Below are 19,640 nucleotides of genomic sequence, written 5' to 3'. Positions count from 1 at the left end.
CACATTTGAATATTCAGCCATGAGGTTTCATTCTTTTACAAATGTCAGTAAGCTAAAAAAAGTGTTCCTTGAGTCAATTATGTGTGAATGACTTCTGCAACAGAACAGGTACTAAAACTCTAAAATTTTAACTTGAAATTTTTATTAAGTAGCAGACCAGTTTAGGCATGACATCTAAGTTAATTACTTTTACATTTGGAATGATGCATTAATTGTACAAACATACTAACTATATAAAACGTACATTCATTTGAATGTTAACTCCAGTCAGTAATATACGGTTATGGTAAAACATTCTATTTTCTTATTTGGTGTCAGCTTGAACCCGGTATTCAAAATTTTCAGGATTACTTTAACAGTAACTTTGTGGCTCATCTACAAATCCTTTGCACGTGTCACAAGACAAAAGTTTAAAAAGCAGCAGTTATAATGGAAAGAAAATGTACCTTTCAATGTTCAGAAGATGTTTCCCAAGATGTTATGCTAAAATGATGCACTATCATTCATAAAAAAACACCAAACAACTTTAGTACCGAATTGCAATGCTTTGCAATTAACACTGTACCTAGGTTATACTTTGTCAAACCTCTTGGAGGTTTGGATCCCTTCTTTCAAAGGCGTCTGCGTCTTCTCAAAGTGAGGTAGGCCAACCAGCATCACTCAGCACTTTATCGGAAATGCAAATTCTTGGGGCCCACCCAACCAAATTAAAAACTCTGGTGGTGGAGAGCCTAGCTATCTGGTTTATCTACCCCTCTGGCTAATTCTGTTACCAGCACCCTGAAGAGTTTAATAGGGAACATTTAGCCCTCCCATAGTAAATGCACCAAGGATTACCTGTATTAATCCTTTTTCACTTTATAAACCCTAAATTTCTAGTATCTAAGAGAACACATGAAATTATGCTCCATCTAATAGTTCTGGTTCTCACAGTCAATTCTGTAGTAAATTTATTGTGCACAAAACCATTATCTGCCTTGATCCCAGTAAAAATGAATATACATAGTAAATGAGCAAATGATGATTCCCCCAAAACAATTACTAATAAAAGTATTTGAAGACTGAAATATTGCTATTAAAGGAGCTAAAAAATAAAATACAAAAACTGCTTTTAAAATAAAAAATATTTCTGTACACTTTTCAACCTTCTGACAACAGATGACTAAGTTACAGAAATTCTGAATTAAAACACTTTAAGAAGTGACCCGGCCTTGTGAGTACAAAACGAAATCCAGAAAGTTTAACTGATTTGCCTGATGTGGCAACTAATTAGCAGGAGGGGGGATACAATCCAGTTCTCTTAACTCCTAGATCAAGATTCAAGTGTCACACTCCCCAGTTAACATCTCACACACTGACCAGTTGACCAGTTAATATAAATCAATCTTTAAGATGAGTATAACTAGCTATTTTGGAACTAATTCCTTGTTTCTGTAACAATTTCATCTAAAACAAGGTCACATGCTGTATGAAACCCTCTTGAGACCTAATCACAGTGTAAGTTTAATTCTCTACAGAAGGAAGAGTGTAACCACCACCAAGCATTCCCATGGCTCTGATCATTGGGAAATACAAGGTCAGGAGGCCTACAATTTAGTTATCCTTAAATCCTTCCCCTCTAGCCAAAGTTTTTAATGCCACCTATTTGAAAAAAACATCTAGAATTGTTTCAGATATTAATGTCCCAAATGGAGAGCAACTCAATGGAACTGTTTCCTTGGTACGTGCTGACGACCCCAAGGTACCCATATTTTTAACACCTCAAGGCAAGCAGAGTCCCTTCTATAAATTTCAGTTCTCATCAATTATTGTTCTTAAATATTAATTCCTTACCTTTCTCTTTCTACTTGCCAATAATATTAGGTGTATGACTTCCTAAATTAGCCAATCATTGCCCTTATCTCATTTCTCTGCAGAGTGCTAAGCTTTAGTTTATTTTTAAAGCCCCTGTGATAATACATATGTTCAGGCTTTAAAAAAGAAATGCCTAAGAGCAACGGTTATTATCCCTTTTACAACGTTTATACAGTGAGGAAATCAAATGCACAGCTTAGAATATTTCACTTTCTATCAAATAGGTTACCTAAGGCATGAGTTTTTCTTGCAGTATGGGTTTAAACTGCACTTAGTAACAGTTGTGAGAGTTCTTTTGGTAATGTTATGAAAAATAAAATCAACTGAACCTTACATCAAGACAAAAAAGGCTATTTCTTGGATAAATAAATGTGATACTTAAAAATTTATATACTTTTTATAAACAGGCTCTATTATACTTGCTTAATCAAAAGTATGCACTTTTGCCAAGGTTTAGAGGGTCTGGAAAATTAACGCGAGAATTATACTGAAAGTCAAATGTTATCTTAGGACATTACATTAGTAACACATACAATGCTCATTAAGTATTTTTCCTAAGTGCAGCTTGGGGATTTTCAGTTAACTGCCAGTGGTTGCTGTCATTAATTAGGATCTTGTAAAATTCAAGTACAGTACTTTTAACTTAGTATTCCAATAGCTAGGTAAAACCACTTGACCAACTTGGTCGTCAAAACCCTTCCTAGTTCGCTACCGATTTAGTTACGACTAGCAACCGAAACTCTTATGCCTCAATTTCTGTCTGAGAAAGATAGTAATACCTACCTCAAGCAAAGTTCCACTAACTTATAAATTTCAAGTGATTTTGTAACCTGCAGATAAAAAGTAAGCCAGCTTTAATTACTGTTATTATGCAAAAAGATCACATTTTTTAAAAATAGAACTGAAAACAACTACTGCGAAGTCTATCACTGCTGACAGAATAGAAAATAATCGGTAAAATCGAGTCTATTGTTATAATGTTTATTTTTATGTCCTACAGTACGCTCCAGAATTTAGAGGCTTGCGGTACATCTTAGTAACCCTTCCCCATCCCCTGGCCAATTTTTAAATTTAACAGGAGGCATCGGCACTATATTAACTTCAACTACACTAATGAGCATCTCCATCTTCCCTTTCATCTCTCTCCTATAGTCCTCACGGTCGTAAAAAATGCAAGAAAAGCTGCCGTTAATAAAGGAGAACGAAAAAGAAAAAGGACGTTTTCCCTGCCAATCGTGGCCTAGAGGACACCACGTTAAATCTACACAGGCTAAGGCCTGTAAAACTCTCTTCCGAGTAAAACCTAATCCCCCAATGCAAAGAGAATAAGTGGGGGCCTGGTTACTAGACTGAGGGGAGGGTTCCCTCGTCTTCTCTCCCACACTCCCTCGCGCACCCCAGGAACCCAGCAACTTCCCGGCTTCCGCCCTCTCCTCTTACCAGAAGGGAGCAGGGAGAAGAGATTCAATTCTGAATCCCCTACTCCCGTACTCTACGTGGAGAAGCCGACTGCTGCTCGAGGTCAGTAAGGCGCGCAGCTGCACCCGCTCAACCTTCGTCTCTTCACAAAATGGCCCCCAATTCTCCTCTGCCGCCGAGACGAAGGCCTAGCCCCCGCCCCATTCCCTGGAATCTTCCTATTGGCTGCGACTTTTCTCGCTCCCGCTTTTAATTAGACAGTCCTACCGCTCTTCATAATTCTGTCCAATCACAATCATTAGTGGGTGAGACTTTGCAAGAGAATTTCCACATGCGTGAGAGAAACTGGTTTGTAACTGGTTATTTTTCTTGTCATTTATCGCCTGAAAAATGCTTATTGGTCACTGTGCCCGATGAAGCACTGGGTAGAAGCTCGCCTTTGTATAGCGCACGGCTTCACATCCGGGGATCCGGAGGTCTGATTGGCGGTCGCTGTATCTTATCTCTGTTGCTGAGAGCGCCTAGGTGAAGGGTCGCTCAGACTTCGGAATTCCCGCGGCACGAGGGCGGGGAAGGAGAAACGGGTTTTGTTAAGTAGCTGGGAGGTGGGCTCTGCTTCTATCATCGGGCCTAGGAAAAAGGAAAAGCGCCAGGGGAACACTCCTTCGTGCGGTGTGGATGAAGAAAGGACTTTTCTTAGATTAGGAAGGGAGTAGAGAAGACTAGGACATTGGTAGAAACCAGCCTGTAGTTTTTCCAACCCTAGATCCTTTCTCGGTTCTAGACTGGAATGTCAGCTCCAATCTGGACAGTTTCTCAACATGTCAAGCCATTTTTCAGATACCCCACATCGCACCCAAACCAACTAACTTCCTTATTCCTCTCCACTATAAGAAAGTAAAAGTCCAAAATGCTGACGTTGAATTCTACAGCTCCCATCCTCTGGCCCCCAAGTCATCTCACTAATAACCTACGCATTAACCAAATTGTCTTACCCATCTGCCCCCCGCCCCCTTGTGGTCTCTTAGTTGTGCTTATCCTGAAATGGCGTCTCCCACCCACTCACCGGGGCCATCACCTGCCAGTACCTCTGGTTGTATTAAGTAGCCATGCACACAATGGAACAGGACCAACTCTGCCGAGAGTGGGTTTCTCTGTGCCTTTAGGAAATCAAGGTGCAGAACGCTGGATAATGTGATTCTATCTATATACACTTTAATGGATATATGTGTATGTGAATGCAGTTTTATGCATTTAGTTTGGAATTAATTGTGAATTCCGGAGAGACACACAGGGAAGCTAGCTGTTACTTGTCAGATGGCAAAGCTAAAACAATTTAGTAAGAGTTTAATGTCCTTTAGTTAAGGCAAAACAATCCATGGACTGGGTGAATACCGCAAGTGGACACTCTTCCCAAGGTAGTTTGGGCAAGAGCGAGTTTTATATAGCATTACAAGCGTCAGCCCTGAAAAAGTGTGATTGCCTGGAGTTAAGTATCTGACCTTCTTTAGAAAGATCAAGGACCAAGGAAGTTAAGAGGCCAGAGTTCGCTTGGAGTCTGGGGCTTGGCTGACAGGATATACTACCATTCTGGTCAAGCAGATCCCAGAAATTGGAAAGATCAGTTTGCTGATATGGCACCAGGTATGAGCAACTCCGTCTGGCACGTAGAAATTTGTTTCGACCTACCTCTGAGGAGCGGATCATTCACCTTTATCAGTGGTATGCCTTTCTATACTATTTGTATTTGTTGCCACATGCAGATTTTGCTTTAAGCTATTTTCTAAAGCATGTAAGAGAAAATATACTAAAATGTTAATAGTTCTTTCCTAGTTGAGAAGTTACGTGTGCTTTTTCTTTTACTTTCTTCTGCTTTCCTCTATGTTCCAAACTGTCCATTTTAAACATGTACTCAGGGAAAACATCCTCCTCCACCTGCTTAAAGTCTCAGCTCAAATGCAACATTACAATTTATTTAAAATTACCTTATAGCTCTGTGGTTAATATTATACATGTCTCTTCTCCATTCTTGGATGTAAGTTTTTTGATGGCAGTTTAATTTTTATTCCTGTCCGTATTCCCCTTGATTACCACATGTTTCTAGGGCCTTAGACAGAGTGTTTGAAATTTGTGTTAAATTCATTAATCATTAACTTTCATTTATTAAGAGAAATTGCTGTTTTTCTAGGACAAACAGGCAGACTGTCCATTCTTTATTATATTTTTTATACAGCACTTACTCAGAAGGACCCAAACGCAGTAAGGCTTGACTGACATGTAATTCCTGACTGAGGTAAACAAAAATAAACACTAAAAAAGGAGACAACAGGTCCAAAATGAAATCACCTGTGCTAAATAAGCCCATTATCACCAAACCAAAACTTAATACCTAATCTAATTGCAGTTTTGGTCTCCTCTAGGAGTGTACTCTATTTAACGAGTCAGTCTGAAATTTCCTAATTAGCCCTAATTAGCTAATTCATGATTTTCTTAGCTCACCACCTCTCTGCCTTTGAAAACCTTTTCTTTGCTGTAGCTCTTTGGAGCTCCCTTGTATTTGCTATGTGGCATGCTGCTTGATTCATGGATTAGGCAACAAAGACAATTAGATCTTCAAATTACTCAGCTGAATTTTGTTTCCTAACAACACTTAAATGTTTTATTACTCATTGTTCTCATAGAATGAAAATGTCCATAAAATGTTAATGAAAACTACTTATTTTCATTTTACAAGACATCAGTTTTACTGCATGATCTTTGTCACAATTTATTAAATAAAACCAGCACTGTATTTGGTGCAAGGGAAGTACTTGAGAGACAGCATCATGTTTTCAGGAGATTCACCCCTATGCTAGGTGGGGTGGAAGTGGAGGAGATGGGAAGAATTAACAACCAGTCCCTCCACTGAGTAACTTAGAATTTACTAAGGATGAAAAAGCAAGTGCAAAAATATCATTTGAGGGGGGCGGAGCCAAGATGGCGGCATGAGTAGAGCAGTGGAAATCTTCTCCCAAAAACACATAGAGCTATGAAAATATAACAAAGAAAAATCTTCCTAAAATAGAGACCACAGGACACAGGACAACATCCAGACCACATCCACACCTGCAAGAACCCTGCGCCTTGCGAAGGGGGTAAGATACAAGCCCTGGCCCGGCGGGACCCGAGCGCCCCTCCCCCCAGCTCCCTACGGCTAGAAAGAAACCGGAGCGGTTTTTTTTTTTTTTTTTTTTTTTTTTTTTGGTGAGTGCTTTTTGGAAGCCTTAAAGGGACAGGGACCCCGTTGCTAGGAAGGCAGGGTGGTGGGACAGGTGAGCGGGTGCCTGGGACCGGCACTTGAGGACGGAGGAAATCGCGCATTTTTCCCCTTTTTTTTTCTCTTTTTGGCGAGTGCTTTTTGGAAGCTTTAAAGGGACAGGGACCCCGGTGCTAGGGAGGCAGGGCGGCGGGACTGGTGAGCGGGTGCCTGGGACCGGCGCCTGAGGACAAAGAATATCCCGCGTTTTTCCCTGCGGGACCAGTGGGTAAGTGCCTGAGACTGGCACTTGAGGACGGAGTAAATCGCGCGTTTTTCCCTTTTTTTTCCCCTCTTTTTGGCGAGTGCTTTTTGGAAGCCTTAAAGGGACAGGGACCCCAGTGCTAGGGAGGCAGGGCGGTGGGACTGGTGAGAGGGTGCCTGGGACTGGCGCCTAGGGACAAAGAATATCCCGCGTTTTTCCCTGCGGGACCAGTGGCCGGGTGCCTGAAACCGGCACCTGAGGACAGAGGAAATCGCGCATTTTTCCCCTTTGTTTTTCTCTTTTTGGCGAGTGCTTTTTGGAAGCCTTAAAGGGACAGGGACCCTGGTGCTAGGGACGCAGGGCGGCGGGACTGGTGAGCGGGTGCCTGGGACATGCACCTGAGGACAAAGAATATCGTGCGTTTTTCCCTGCGGGACCAGTGGGCGGGTGCTTTTTGGAAGCCTTGAAGGTACAGGGACCCTGGTGCTATGGAGGCAGGGCAGCAGGACCAGTGAGCGGGTGCCTCGGACCGGCGCCTGAGGACAAAAAAAAAATCACATGTTTTTTCCTTTTCTTTTTTTTTTTTTTCTTTTCCCTCTCTCATTGTTGCTGTTGTTGTTTTGGTTTGGAGAGTGCTTTTTGGAAGTCTTAAAGGGGCAGGACAGGTCACTTAGACCAGAGGCAGGGAATCTGGGGATCTCTGGGCACTCTAACCCCCTGGGCAGCAGGGAGCACAGAGGCCTCCTATGGAGATAAATAGCCTCCCAGCCGCTCCCCCTCCAACGGGGCCCCACCATTTTGGAGGAGCAGCCCCAGCCAGGCCACGCCAACAGCAACAGCGGAGATAAACCCCATAGCAACCGGGCAGAAAGCAAAAGCCCTGTCTGCACACAGCTGCCCAGCACAAGCCACTAGAGGACGCTATTCTCCCAGGTGAGGAAGGCCACAAACCAACAAGAAGGGAAGCTCTTCCAGCGGTCACTTGTACCAGCTCTGCACACTATCTCTATCACCATGAAAAGGCAAAGCTACAGGCAGACAAAGATCACAGAGACAACACCTGAGAAGGAGACAGACCTAACCAGTCCTCCTGAAAAAGAATTCAAAATAAAAATCATGAACATGCTGACAGAGATGCAGAGAAAAATGCAAGAGCAATGGGATGAGATGCAGAGAAAAATGCAAGAGCAGTGGGATGAAGTCCGGAGGGAGATCACAGATGTCAGGAAGGAGATCACAGAAGTGAAACAATCCCTGGAAGGGTTTATAAGCCGAATGGATAAGATGCAAGAGGCCATTGAAGGAATAGAAGCCAGAGAACAGGAACGTATAGAAGCTGACATACAGAGAGATAAAAGGATCTCCAAGAATGAAACAACACTAAGAGAACTATGTGACCAAGCCAAAAGGAATAATATTCGTATTATAGGGATACCAGAAGAAGAAGAAAGAGGAAAAGGGATAGAAAGTCTCTTTGAAGAAATAATTGCTGAAAACTTCCCCAAACTGGGGGAGGAAATAATCGAACAGACCATGGAATTACACAGAACCCCCAACAGAAAGGATCCACGGAGAACAACACCAAGACACATAGTAATTAAAATGGCAAGGATCAAGGACAAGGAAAGAGTTTTAAAGGTAGCTAGAGAGAAAAAGGTCACCTATAAAGGAAAACCCATCAGGCTAACATCAGACTTCTCGACAGAAACCCTACAGGCCAGAAGAGAATGGCATGATATACTTAATGCAATGAAACAGAAGGGCCTTGAACCAAGGATACTGTATCCAGCATGACTATCATTTAAATAAGATGGCAGGATTAAACAATTCCCAGACAAGCAAAAACTGAGGGAATTTGCTTCCCACAAACCACCTCTACAGGGCATCCTACAGGGACTGCTCTAAATGGGAGCACCCCTAAAAAGAGCACAAAACAAAACACACAACATATGAATGTGTGGAGGAAGAATAAGAAGGGAGAGAAGAAAAGAATCTCCAGACAGTGTATATAACAGCTCAATAAGCGAGCTAAGTTAGGCAGTAAGATACTAAAGAAGCTAACTTTGAACCTTCGGTAACCACGAATCTAAAGCCTGCAATGGCAATAAGTACATATCTCTCAATAGTCACCCTAAATGTAAATGGACTTAATGCACCAATCAAAAGACACAGAGTAATAGAATGGATAAAAAAGCAAGACCCATCTATATGCTGCTTACAAGAAACTTACCTTAAACCCAAAGATAAGCATAGACTAAAAGTCAAGGGATGGAAAAACATATTTCAGGCAAACAACAGTGAGAAGAAAGCAGGGGTTGCAGTACTAATATCAGACAAAATACACTTCAAAACAAAGAAAGTAACAAGAGATAAAGAAGGACACTACATAATGATAAAGGGCTCACTCCAACAAGAGGATATAACCATTCTAAATATATATGTACCCAATACAGGAGCACCAGTATATGTGAAGCAAATACTAACAAAACTAAAGAGGGAAATAGACTGCAATGCATTCATTTTAGGAGACTTCAACACACCACTCACCCCGAAGGATAGATCCACCGGGCAGAAAATAAGTAAGGACACAGAGGCACTGAACAACACCCTAGAACAGATGGACCTAATAGACATCTATAGAACTCTACATCCAAAAGCAACAGGATATACATTCTTCTCAAGTGCACATGGAACATTCTCCAGAATAGACCACATACTAGCTCACAAAAAGAGCCTCAGTAAACTCCAAAATATTGAAATTCTACCAACCAATTTTTCAGACCACAAAGGTATAAAAGTAGAAATAAATTCTACAAAGAAAACAAAAAGGCTCACAAACACATGGAGGCTTAACAACATGCTACTAAATAATCAATGGATCAATGAACAAATCAAAATAGAGATCAAGGAATATATAGAAACAAATGACAACAACAACACTAAGCCCCAACTTCTGTGGGACGCAGCGAAAGCAGTCTTAAGAGGAAAGTATATAGCGATCCAGGCACACTTGAAGAAGGAAGAACAATCCCAAATGAATAGTCTAACATCACAATTATCAAAACTGGAAAAAGAAGAACAAATGAGGCCTAAAGTCAGCAGAAGGAGGGACATAATAAAGATCAGAGAAGAAATAAACAAAATTGAGAAGAATAAAACAATAGCAAAAATCAACGAAACCAAGAGCTGGTTCTTTGAGAAAATAAACAAAATAGATAAGCCTCTAGCCCAACTTCTTAAGAGAAAAAGAGAATCAACACAAATCAACATAATCAGAAATGAGAATGGAAAAATCATGACAGACTCCACAGAAATACAAAGAATTATTAAAGACTACTGTGAAAACCTATATGCCAACAAGCTGAAAAACCTAGAAGAAATGGACAACTTCCTAGAAAAATACAACCTCCCAGACTGACCAAGGAAGAAACACAAAAGTTAAACAAACCAATTACGAGCAAAGAAATTGAAACGGTAATCAAAAAACTACCCAAGAACAAAACCCCGGGCCGGACGGATTTACCTCGGAATTTTATCAGACACACAGAGAAGACATAATACCCATTCTCCTTAAAGTGTTCCACAAAATAGAAGAAGAGGGAATACTCCCAAACTCATTCTATGAAGCCAACATCACCCTAATACCAAAATCAGGCAAAGACCCCACCAAAAAAGAAAATTACAGACCAATATCCCTGATGAATGTAGATGCAAAAATACTCAATAAAATATTAGCAAACAGAATTCAACAGTATATCAAAAGGATCATACACCATGACCAACTGGGATTCATCCCAGGGATGCAAGGATGGTACAACATTCGAAAATCCATCAACATCATCCACCACATCAACAAAAAGAAGGACAAAAACCACATGATCATCTCCATAGATGCTGAAAAAGCATTTGACAAAATTCAACATCCATTCATGATAAAAACTCTCTGCAAAATGGGTATATAGGGCACGTACCTCAACATAATAAAGGCCATATATGATAAACCCACAGCCAGCATTATACTGAACAGCGAGAAGCTGAAAGCATTTCCTCTGAGATCGGGAACAAGACAGGGATGCCCACTCTCCCCACTGTTATTTAACATAGTACTGGAGGTCCTAGCCACGGCAATCAGACAAAACAAAGAAATACAAGGAATCCAGATTGGTAAACAAGAAGTTAAACTGTCACTATTTGCAGATGATATGATACTGTACATAAAAATCCCTAAAGACTCCACTCCAAAACTACTAGAACTGATATCGGAATACAGCAAAGTTGCAGGATAAAAAATTAATACACAGAAATCTGTGGCTTTCCTATACACTAACAATGAATCAATAGAAAGAGAAATCAGGAAAACAATTCCATTCACCATTGCATCAAAAAGAATAAAATACCTAAGAATAAACCTAACCAAAGAAGTGAAAGACTTATACTCTGAAAACTACAAGTCACTCTTAAGAGAAATTAAAGGGGACACTAATAAATGGAAACTCATCCCATGCTCATGGCTAGGAAGAATTAATATCGTCAAAATGGCCATTCTGCCCAAAGCAATATACAGATTTGATGCAATCCCTCTCAAATTACCAGCAACATTCTTCAATGAATTGGAACAAATAATTCAAAAATTCATATGGAAACACCAAAGACCCCGAATAGCCAAAGCAATCCTGAAAAAGAAGAATAAAGTAGGGGGGATCTCACTCCCCAACTTCAAGCTCTACTACAAAGCCATAGTAATCAAGACAATTTGGTACTGGCACAAGAACAGAGCCACAGACCAGTGGAACAGATTAGAGACTCCAGACATTAACCCAAACATATATGGTCAATTAATATTTGATAAAGGAACCATGGACATACAATGGCAATATGACAGTCTCTTCAACAGATGGTGCTGGCAAAACTGGACAGCTACATATAGGAGAATGAAACTGGACCATTGTCTAACCCCATATACAAAGGTAAACTCAAAATGGATCAAAGACCTGAATGTAAGTCATGAAACCATTAAACTCTTGGAAAAAAACATAGGCAAAAACCTCTTAGACATAAACATGAGTGACCTCTTCTCGAACATATCTCCCCAGGCAAGGAAAACAACAGCAAAAATGAGCAAGTGGGACTACATTAAGCTGAAAAGCTTCTGTACAGCGAAAGACACCATCAGTAGAACAAAAAGGAACCCTACAGGATGGGAGAATATATTTGAAAATGACAGATCTGATAAAGTCTTGACGTCCAGAATATATAAAGAGCTCACACACCTCAACAAACAAAAAACAAATAACCCAATTAAAAAATGGGCAGAGGAACTAAACAGACAGTTCTCTAAAAAAGAAATACAGATGGCCAACAGACACATGAAAAGATGCTCCACATCGCTAATTATCAGAGAAATGCAAATTAAAACTACAATCATGTATCACCTCACACCATTAAGGATAGCTGCCATCCAAAAGACAAACAACAACAAATGTTGGCAAGGCTGTGGAGAAAGGGGAACCCTCCTACACTGCTGGTGGGAATGTAAATTAGTTCAACCATTGTGGAAAGCAGTATGGAGGTTCATCAAAATGCTCAAAACAGACCTACCATTTGACCCAGGAATTCCACTCCTAGGAATTTACCCTAAGAACGCAGCAATCAAGTTTGAGAAAGACAGATGCACCCCTATGTTTATCGCAGCACTATTTACAATAGCCAAGAATTGGAAGCAACCTAAATGTCCATCGGTAGATGAATGGATAAAGAAGATATGGTACATATACACAATGGAATACTACTCAGCCATAAGAAGTGGAAAAATCCAACCATTTGCAGCAACATGGATGGAGCTGGAGAGTATTATGCTCAGTGAAATAAGCCAAGCGGAGAAAGAGAAATATCAAATGATTTCACTCATCTGAGGAGTATAGGAACAAAGGAAAAACTGAAGGAACAAAACAGCAGCGGAATTACAGAACCCAAAAATGGACTAACAGGTACCAAAGGGAAAGAAACTGGGGAGGATGGGTGGGCAGGGAGGGATAAGGGTGGGAAGAAGAAGGGGGGTATTAAGATTAGCATGCTTGGGGGGGAGGGAGAAAGGGGAGGGTGGGCTGCACAACACAGAGAGGACAAGTAGTGACTCTACAACATTTTGCTAAGCTGATGGACAGTAACCGTAATGTGGTTGTTAGTGGGGACCTGATATAGGGGAGAGCATAGTAAACATAGTATTCTTCATGTAAGTGTAGACTAAAGATTTAAAAAAAAAAGAAAGAAAGAAAGAAAAGGGGGATTACTCCTTGATAGGATAAAACTATTGGTAAATCAAAGATCAACGCATGCTTTAAATATCCTTAATGTTGATCACTTAAAGGGTGTCAGATGATCAGCTATGGAGGTACTCTTTTCTGATAATATTCCTTTCTCTTAATAAAAAAAAAAAAAAGCCGTTACTGTGTGCTGACCTCCAATGAGTTCTGCACAATGGTATAGAGGGCATGTCAAAGTGTGGGCAAAGGGTCTGTTTGTTTCTATGCAGAAGATCAAGGCCTAGCTTGGATACCCAGAAAATGAACTAAGATACGATATGAGGAGGAGCTTCCGGCATCAGCACTCTCTGGAGGACTTGTGCCGGGGGATGATCATCAAAAAGCCTCCACAGGGATCCGGACGATGCTGCGGTTGTGGCTGCATCCAGCCCACCGTCTCCTGGACTTGCCATAGGAATGAGGAGGGAGATGTCTAGGCTGGCATGAGCATACAGTGAGACAACGAACTTGACCGGATCTGTACTGTTGGAACTCAACCAGGAGTTGGGAGGGGTGCAAGGTGCAGCACTCCAAAATCTTATGACTATAGACTATCTACGGTTAAAAGAACATATGGGATGTGAACAGATCCCAGAAATGGGATGCTTTAATTTGTCTGATTTCTCTCAGACTGTTCAAGTACAGTTGAACAATATCCATCATATCATAGACAAATTTTCACAAATGCCTAGGGTGCCTAAATGGTTTTCTTGGCTTCACTGGAGATGGATGGTAATTATAGATTTGCTTTGTTTATGTCACCGTATTCCTATTATGTTAATATGTGTGTGCAAATTAGTAGTTTAAAACCTATACATACTTAAGGTACTCAACAAGAAGATATGTCAAAGAAATAATCAATCCTCCCATGTTTCCTTCCATATGCTACATCTGTAGCTTTTCTTCTTTCTTCCTAATTACAACCCTTAAATAGAATTCGTGCCTCATATCGAATTTACCGAGTATCATAATTCCTCCAGGTGGTAAAGATACCTCAAGACAAGTGCTGGGCATAGAAGCCACAGGGAATAAATCTGCAAAGAAGTAAAAAGCTAACCTTTTCAAACAATATGGCTTCTCTCTCACTTACCAACTTTACATGTCCCTGTATGGCCCCGGAAGATGACTGGTTAGCCAGAGACAGGTAAGATTCCTCAAGGGAGGAACAACCTAAGACAGGCACAGTCGCAGGGGGGCCATCAGGTGAGAATTTGGGGATCAACAGAGGTGAGGCTCAGAACCTCACCCCCCCCTGCTTTGAGAGAAATCTTCTGCATCCGTGGATGTTTTGCTGCCCTTGTCTAGCCTGGATTAATACTTAGTCCATAGGCACACACCTGATCATCTGATCATCTACATTTGCCCTCTTACAGCACTAAACTATGTTTTCTACCTTTATCTTGCATCTACCTACCACTTCAGCATTTTATTAAAAATAATAATAATAATAATAATAAAGGGAGAAATGTGGGATCAACATATAAATCAAGTACAAAAATCAAACGAATATTCATATTTGACCTGATTGTTTATAGGTCATAATGCATGATCAAAACCAAAAGTTTCTGTGATGAATGCCCTTGTACTGTTCACCATGTAAGAATTTATTCACTATGTCAGAATTCGTTCACCATGTAAGAACTTGTTCGTTATGCTTCAGAAGATTGGAGACTGACGAGAATTAGACTTGAGATGGATTAATGATTGTACATTGAGCATTGACCCCCCTATACTGAATTTTATTGTTGTTAACAACCATTTGATCAATAAATATGAGAGATGCCCTCTCAAAAAAAAAAAATGAACACATTCATGTAACCAAATAAAAAGAATATCACTAGAGTCCCCCATGTCATTACCCTCTCTCTATTCCCCAGAGGTAGGCACTTCTCCTTCAGCTTGTGTAATATATTATTAAATCTATATCTTGAGCTCTTAAAAAAAAAAAGAAGAAGAAGAAAAAGAAAGGAAAAGTAGCAACAGCTGTGAAACACCTAATTTACTTTTTTTAACCTAAGTTATAAGCTGAATATTGTCCTCCATATCTATTGCCCTATGTACCCTCAGCATACCTAGTTATCTACCTTATTCCATTCAACAAATCAAATAGGACTTTACTAGCACAATAGTAATTGCCTCTCTTCCTCTGCATCCTCCATCATTCAAGGATGTCATAGCATCTTTCACTGGAGAGTGAGATGACCTCTGATGAATCCAGGCAAAACACTTAATTAAAACTTCCCAGAGCTCCCTAATTTACCCAACGCTACTTTATACTTCTTTACACTAATTTGGAGGTCTTTCTGACTGTTTGCACCCTATCCTGTGCACGCAACAATATTCTACCTAAACAATACATGTTGGATATTACACACCACTTTTAAGACTCTTACCCTTTTACTGCATCTGCTTTTTCCCACACTGAGTCTGTCCCCCAAGTTGATCATGCAAACTGCTGTCATGGTAATAATCTGAAAGCATTCACTTTTAGTGTTTGACTCCCACACTAAAATCCTATAATAACTCTCTATTTCAGTCCTATGTTTCATTCACTGCTCTTCCCTGACCTGCTCCTCATCACCTATCATTGTTATCCCCTCCACAAGATCCTAGTCTAGATGCTGTCCTCAGACAACAGGCCACATTGCTATTTTCTTTCCCCAGACTAACCATTCTTTAAAACCCAAATGAAGTCCCAATTAATTCTTTTAAAGAATAACTACTTATTCAGCCAACTGATATTTTAAGGTTTTTTTAAACTTTAAGTTAAACATCACAAAACTGGACATAATATAGTTCCAGCTTTACACCCCTTCTCAAGCTCATTTCCTAGTCATGATTTACCCTATAACAAGATAGCACTGTTTTGTTCTGTAATACTTTTATTTATGAACCTTGGTGTATGTATGTGAATCACAGTATTTAATGGGTCGAGTGTCTGAATAGCTTTCTGACGTAGCATTTCATTATACCCATTTCTGCTTTCATCCCAAAAGCCTTTGACAGTGGTTAAAATCATAGTAGGGGAATTTGGAATATGGAATCCAGTGACTAGATTATTGATGACTTGGCTTCTAGAGTACAAAAAAGATTTTACACATTGCTAATGAAATTATTGATCACTTAGATTGGATAATCTCCTTCCCAAGGCTCCCAGTGTTTTTCCTGTTTCCTCTTTTATTATTTTAAGGCTTTCCAAATAGAAATATCCTATTTACATTGTTTTCTGATAATATGTAATTATTGCAAAACTTGAAATATAGGAAAAGTGAAAGTTTCTATGTGATCTGCCCCCCAAAACATCCGTTCTTAATTTTTTTATATAGATCTTTACAGATTTTTTAAAATGTACATAGGGATTTATATTTATCTAAATATTATAATCTGTAATCAGGGACAACTTTTCATCTTTTTTTATTAACAATCGAAACCCTGAGCCTTAAAAATGAAAACATAAATAAACAAGAAAAAAATCCTTAACCACAAAGCTTGAAAAAATTAGAAAGATTAAATAAATTCTGAATCATGACATTCATTTAGTGGTATTGAGGTCAAGTAGCATTTGATTTTAAGTATTCCTGGCCACCTCTTTAGTAATAATAAGAATAATCAGATACCAGGTGTCAAGCACTTTTCTAAGCATTTTGCATAAATTAGTTCATTTAGTAATTTTATTATTCCCATTTTAAAGATGAGGAAACTAAAGCATGGAGAGGATAAGTAATTTGCCTAAAGTGGCACAGCTAGTTTTTGACAGAGCTGATTTTGATTCTAGGAAGTCTGATTCAAGAGTGTGTCCATGTAACTATTAATATATGCATTAATAATATAGTCATTAATAATATAAGTTTTGCCAAGGTGGAAAAATGCTACCCATTCATTCAACAAATAAATTTATGAAGCTCATGATAATGTAATAAGTACTATGTCAAGTACTATGCCAGATCACAAGAACATATAAGTAAAATAGATGTGGCCTCTGACCTTCAGAACTGGTCAAGTTATTAACTAAATAATTACTCAGTTAACTGCTTACAATAAATTGTATTAAGGCATACTAAAGGTAAGTTAGGGTGTTATGGAACCTGTATAACATACGCCCCTAGCCCCTGCAAAGAGATATTGTGAAAGTAAATGACTTAATTAAAAAAGACTCCCTCCTTCTTTCTTATTTCTTCAATTTCTTTTTTCTTCTTCTTACTAAATATTTTCCTCCATCTTTGTCTTTGTCTTCTTTGCTCTTCTTCTAATTTTCATCCCAGCAATGACCTAAATCTGGTTTCTCATGGGTTAAGCCTTCTTTATCATACTTGCCACCTGTTCCTCTGGCTCTGAAGCAGGAGATTTTATCCTCTGGTAATTTTTCAGTAGGATAATCTTTGTATGGCTTACAAAGTGCTTTTCAGTTGACAAGTCGTACATTTCCTAATTAGTGTTTATTTTATTGTTATGGTAGAAATTGCCTTTTCAGGCACACATCTAAATGTTATAAAAATGCTATGTGAACTGGCCTATATCCTTTCAAATACAAAATTATATTTCACATAGTAATGAGGTTCCACATGACCATTTTAAAATTTATCCAGGGACTTTTTTAAACACAATTTTGGAGACATCTCTTGATGTCTGAGAAACATTTCCAATAGAATGACTCATCTTTTATTACTACCTATTCTACAACTCCACCTGCAGAATACAGCCTTTTTGTCAGCTCAGTTTATTCGGATATCTGAACATATTCCCTTGCTCCCTTCCCCATTGCCCAGAGAACCCTGGCTACCATTCCCTTCAGGGGAGAGGTAAAAACAGAATTGTAGGGGTCAAAGAATGGTAAATTTGGGGAATCTGAAGAAATACTGAATTAGGAACAATAATACCACAAAGAAAAGTAGTCCACACTTCAGCTGGCAGATTTAAGCAACAAAGGAGAGATCGTTAAAGTCCCTTCCCTTTATCTGAGTCCCAAAAAGCGAAACAAAGCTGTATTAAGCTTGTGTGACTAAGGTTTCCAATAACTGAATAAGTATTAGCTTGCAAATTTAAAGTAAATAACATTTGGGGATAAAAAGGTCCTAAAACTGATTTATGGTGATGGTTGCATTCATCAGTAAAGTTACTAAAAAAAAGATGATTGTATTTTATGCTTGAAATGGGCATGTGTGAAATATATCTCAATAAGGTTGTTTTTTAAAACTGCTAGAAAAGAAGAGGAAATAACATTAGAAGTTCAGATCCTTGTTCATACCAGCTGTACTTCAAAAGTGTCTAATAAACACATGTGACTTATGGCTACTGTTTTGAACAGCATAAGTCTAGTACATAAAAGATTTCTATGCTGCTAAAAAATACTTTCTTAAATCTGTCTCAAAATACTTACACTTACCTTAGAAATATATAACAACCAAAATAGGAAATGTGCAAAAATTTAGTATCTTTAAAATATCAAAAGAAATATACAATCATAATAAATATATCAAAAGAAATATACAATGATAATAAATATTTTTAAAGTTCAAGGCTAGTAGCCATCAAAGAAATGCAAATTTAAAAGAGTGAATTAGTATTTTCATCTGTAAAATAGATATTTTTAAAAGATGCTCCTAGTGTTAAGATGAGATGAAATGGATACTGCTGTTAGAAGTATAAACTGGTATGACTGTCCTAAAAGTTGGTTGGGCAATTCAGAAATAAGTATCAAAGACCTTAAAAATGGGTGTTCTCCTAGACTTAGCAATTCTACTTCTAGTAATTCATCTTCAAAAACTAATTATGTATTTAAGAAAGGATTTACCTATGATTTTTAATGCAACATGGCTATAATGACAAAAAATAATCTAAATGTCCATCCATTGGACATTGATTAAATAAGTTATATCTTTATAGAAAAGAATATTAAGCAGCCATTTAAAGTTAAATAGTGGAATTTTTTTATTAAAGTATCATTGATACATAATCTTATGAAGGTTTCACATGAACAACATTGTGGTTTCAACATTCACCCATATTATCAAGTCCTCACCCCCGCATTGCAGTCACTGTCAGTCAGCGTAGTAAGATGCTATAGAGTCGTTACTTGTCTTCTCCATGTTGTACTGCTTTCCCCATGATCTACCTATATTATAATTGTGAATTATAGTGCCCCTTAATCCCCTTCTCCTCCTTACCCACCTTCCCCAAACCCTCCCCTTTGGTAACCACTAGTCCCTTCTTGGAGTCTGTGGGTCTGTTGCTATTTTGTTCCTTCACTCTGTTTTATTTTTATACTCCACAAATGAGTGAAATACTTTGGTACTTGTCTTTATCTGCCTGGCTTATTTCACTGAGCATAATACCCTCTAGCTCCATCCATGTTGTTGCAAATGGTAGGATTTATTTTCTTCTAATGGCTCAATAATATTCCATTGTGTATATGTACCACATCTTCTTTATCCATTCATCTATTGATGGACACTTAGGTTGCTTCCATATCTTGGCTATTGTAAATAGTGCTGCAATAAACATAGGGGTGCATATGTCTTTTTGAATCAGGGATCTTTTCTTTGGATAAATTCCAAGGAGTGGGATT

At 38.9% G+C, this 19,640-nt stretch overlaps 1 protein-coding gene and 1 long non-coding RNA gene across 10 annotated transcripts in view; one reads left to right on the top strand and one right to left on the bottom strand.

The window, feature by feature from the left end:
- Positions 1-3,446, bottom strand: part of HNRNPC (heterogeneous nuclear ribonucleoprotein C) — a 57,109-nt gene extending 53,663 nt beyond the window's left edge. For 6 of the 9 annotated variants that reach the window (XM_073211552.1, XM_037017458.2, XM_017672868.3 and 3 more), the window contains exons 1-2: positions 3,295-3,446; positions 2,638-2,684 (exon numbers count right to left, since the gene is read on the bottom strand). The gene's annotated coding sequence lies outside the window, so the exon portion shown is untranslated. The remainder of the gene's footprint in view (positions 1-2,637; positions 2,685-3,294) is intronic. The other 3 variants (XM_073211553.1, XM_017672870.3, XM_037017455.2) reach the window with 2 other exon arrangements.
- Positions 3,447-3,693: 247 nt separating this feature from the next.
- LOC140843277 (uncharacterized) lies at positions 3,694-6,849 on the top strand. The gene is made up of 3 exons (XR_012120892.1): positions 3,694-3,798; positions 4,876-4,995; positions 6,338-6,849. It is a non-coding gene; the product is annotated as an uncharacterized lncRNA (long non-coding RNA).
- Positions 6,850-19,640: the final 12,791 nt, after the last annotated feature.

The sequence above is a fragment of the Manis javanica genome, chromosome 8 (genome assembly GCF_040802235.1).
Source record: "Manis javanica isolate MJ-LG chromosome 8, MJ_LKY, whole genome shotgun sequence".
NCBI lineage: Eukaryota > Metazoa > Chordata > Mammalia > Pholidota > Manidae > Manis > Manis javanica.
Note: the sequence above shows the minus strand (reverse complement) of the source record. Positions and strands in the feature narration are given on the sequence as shown.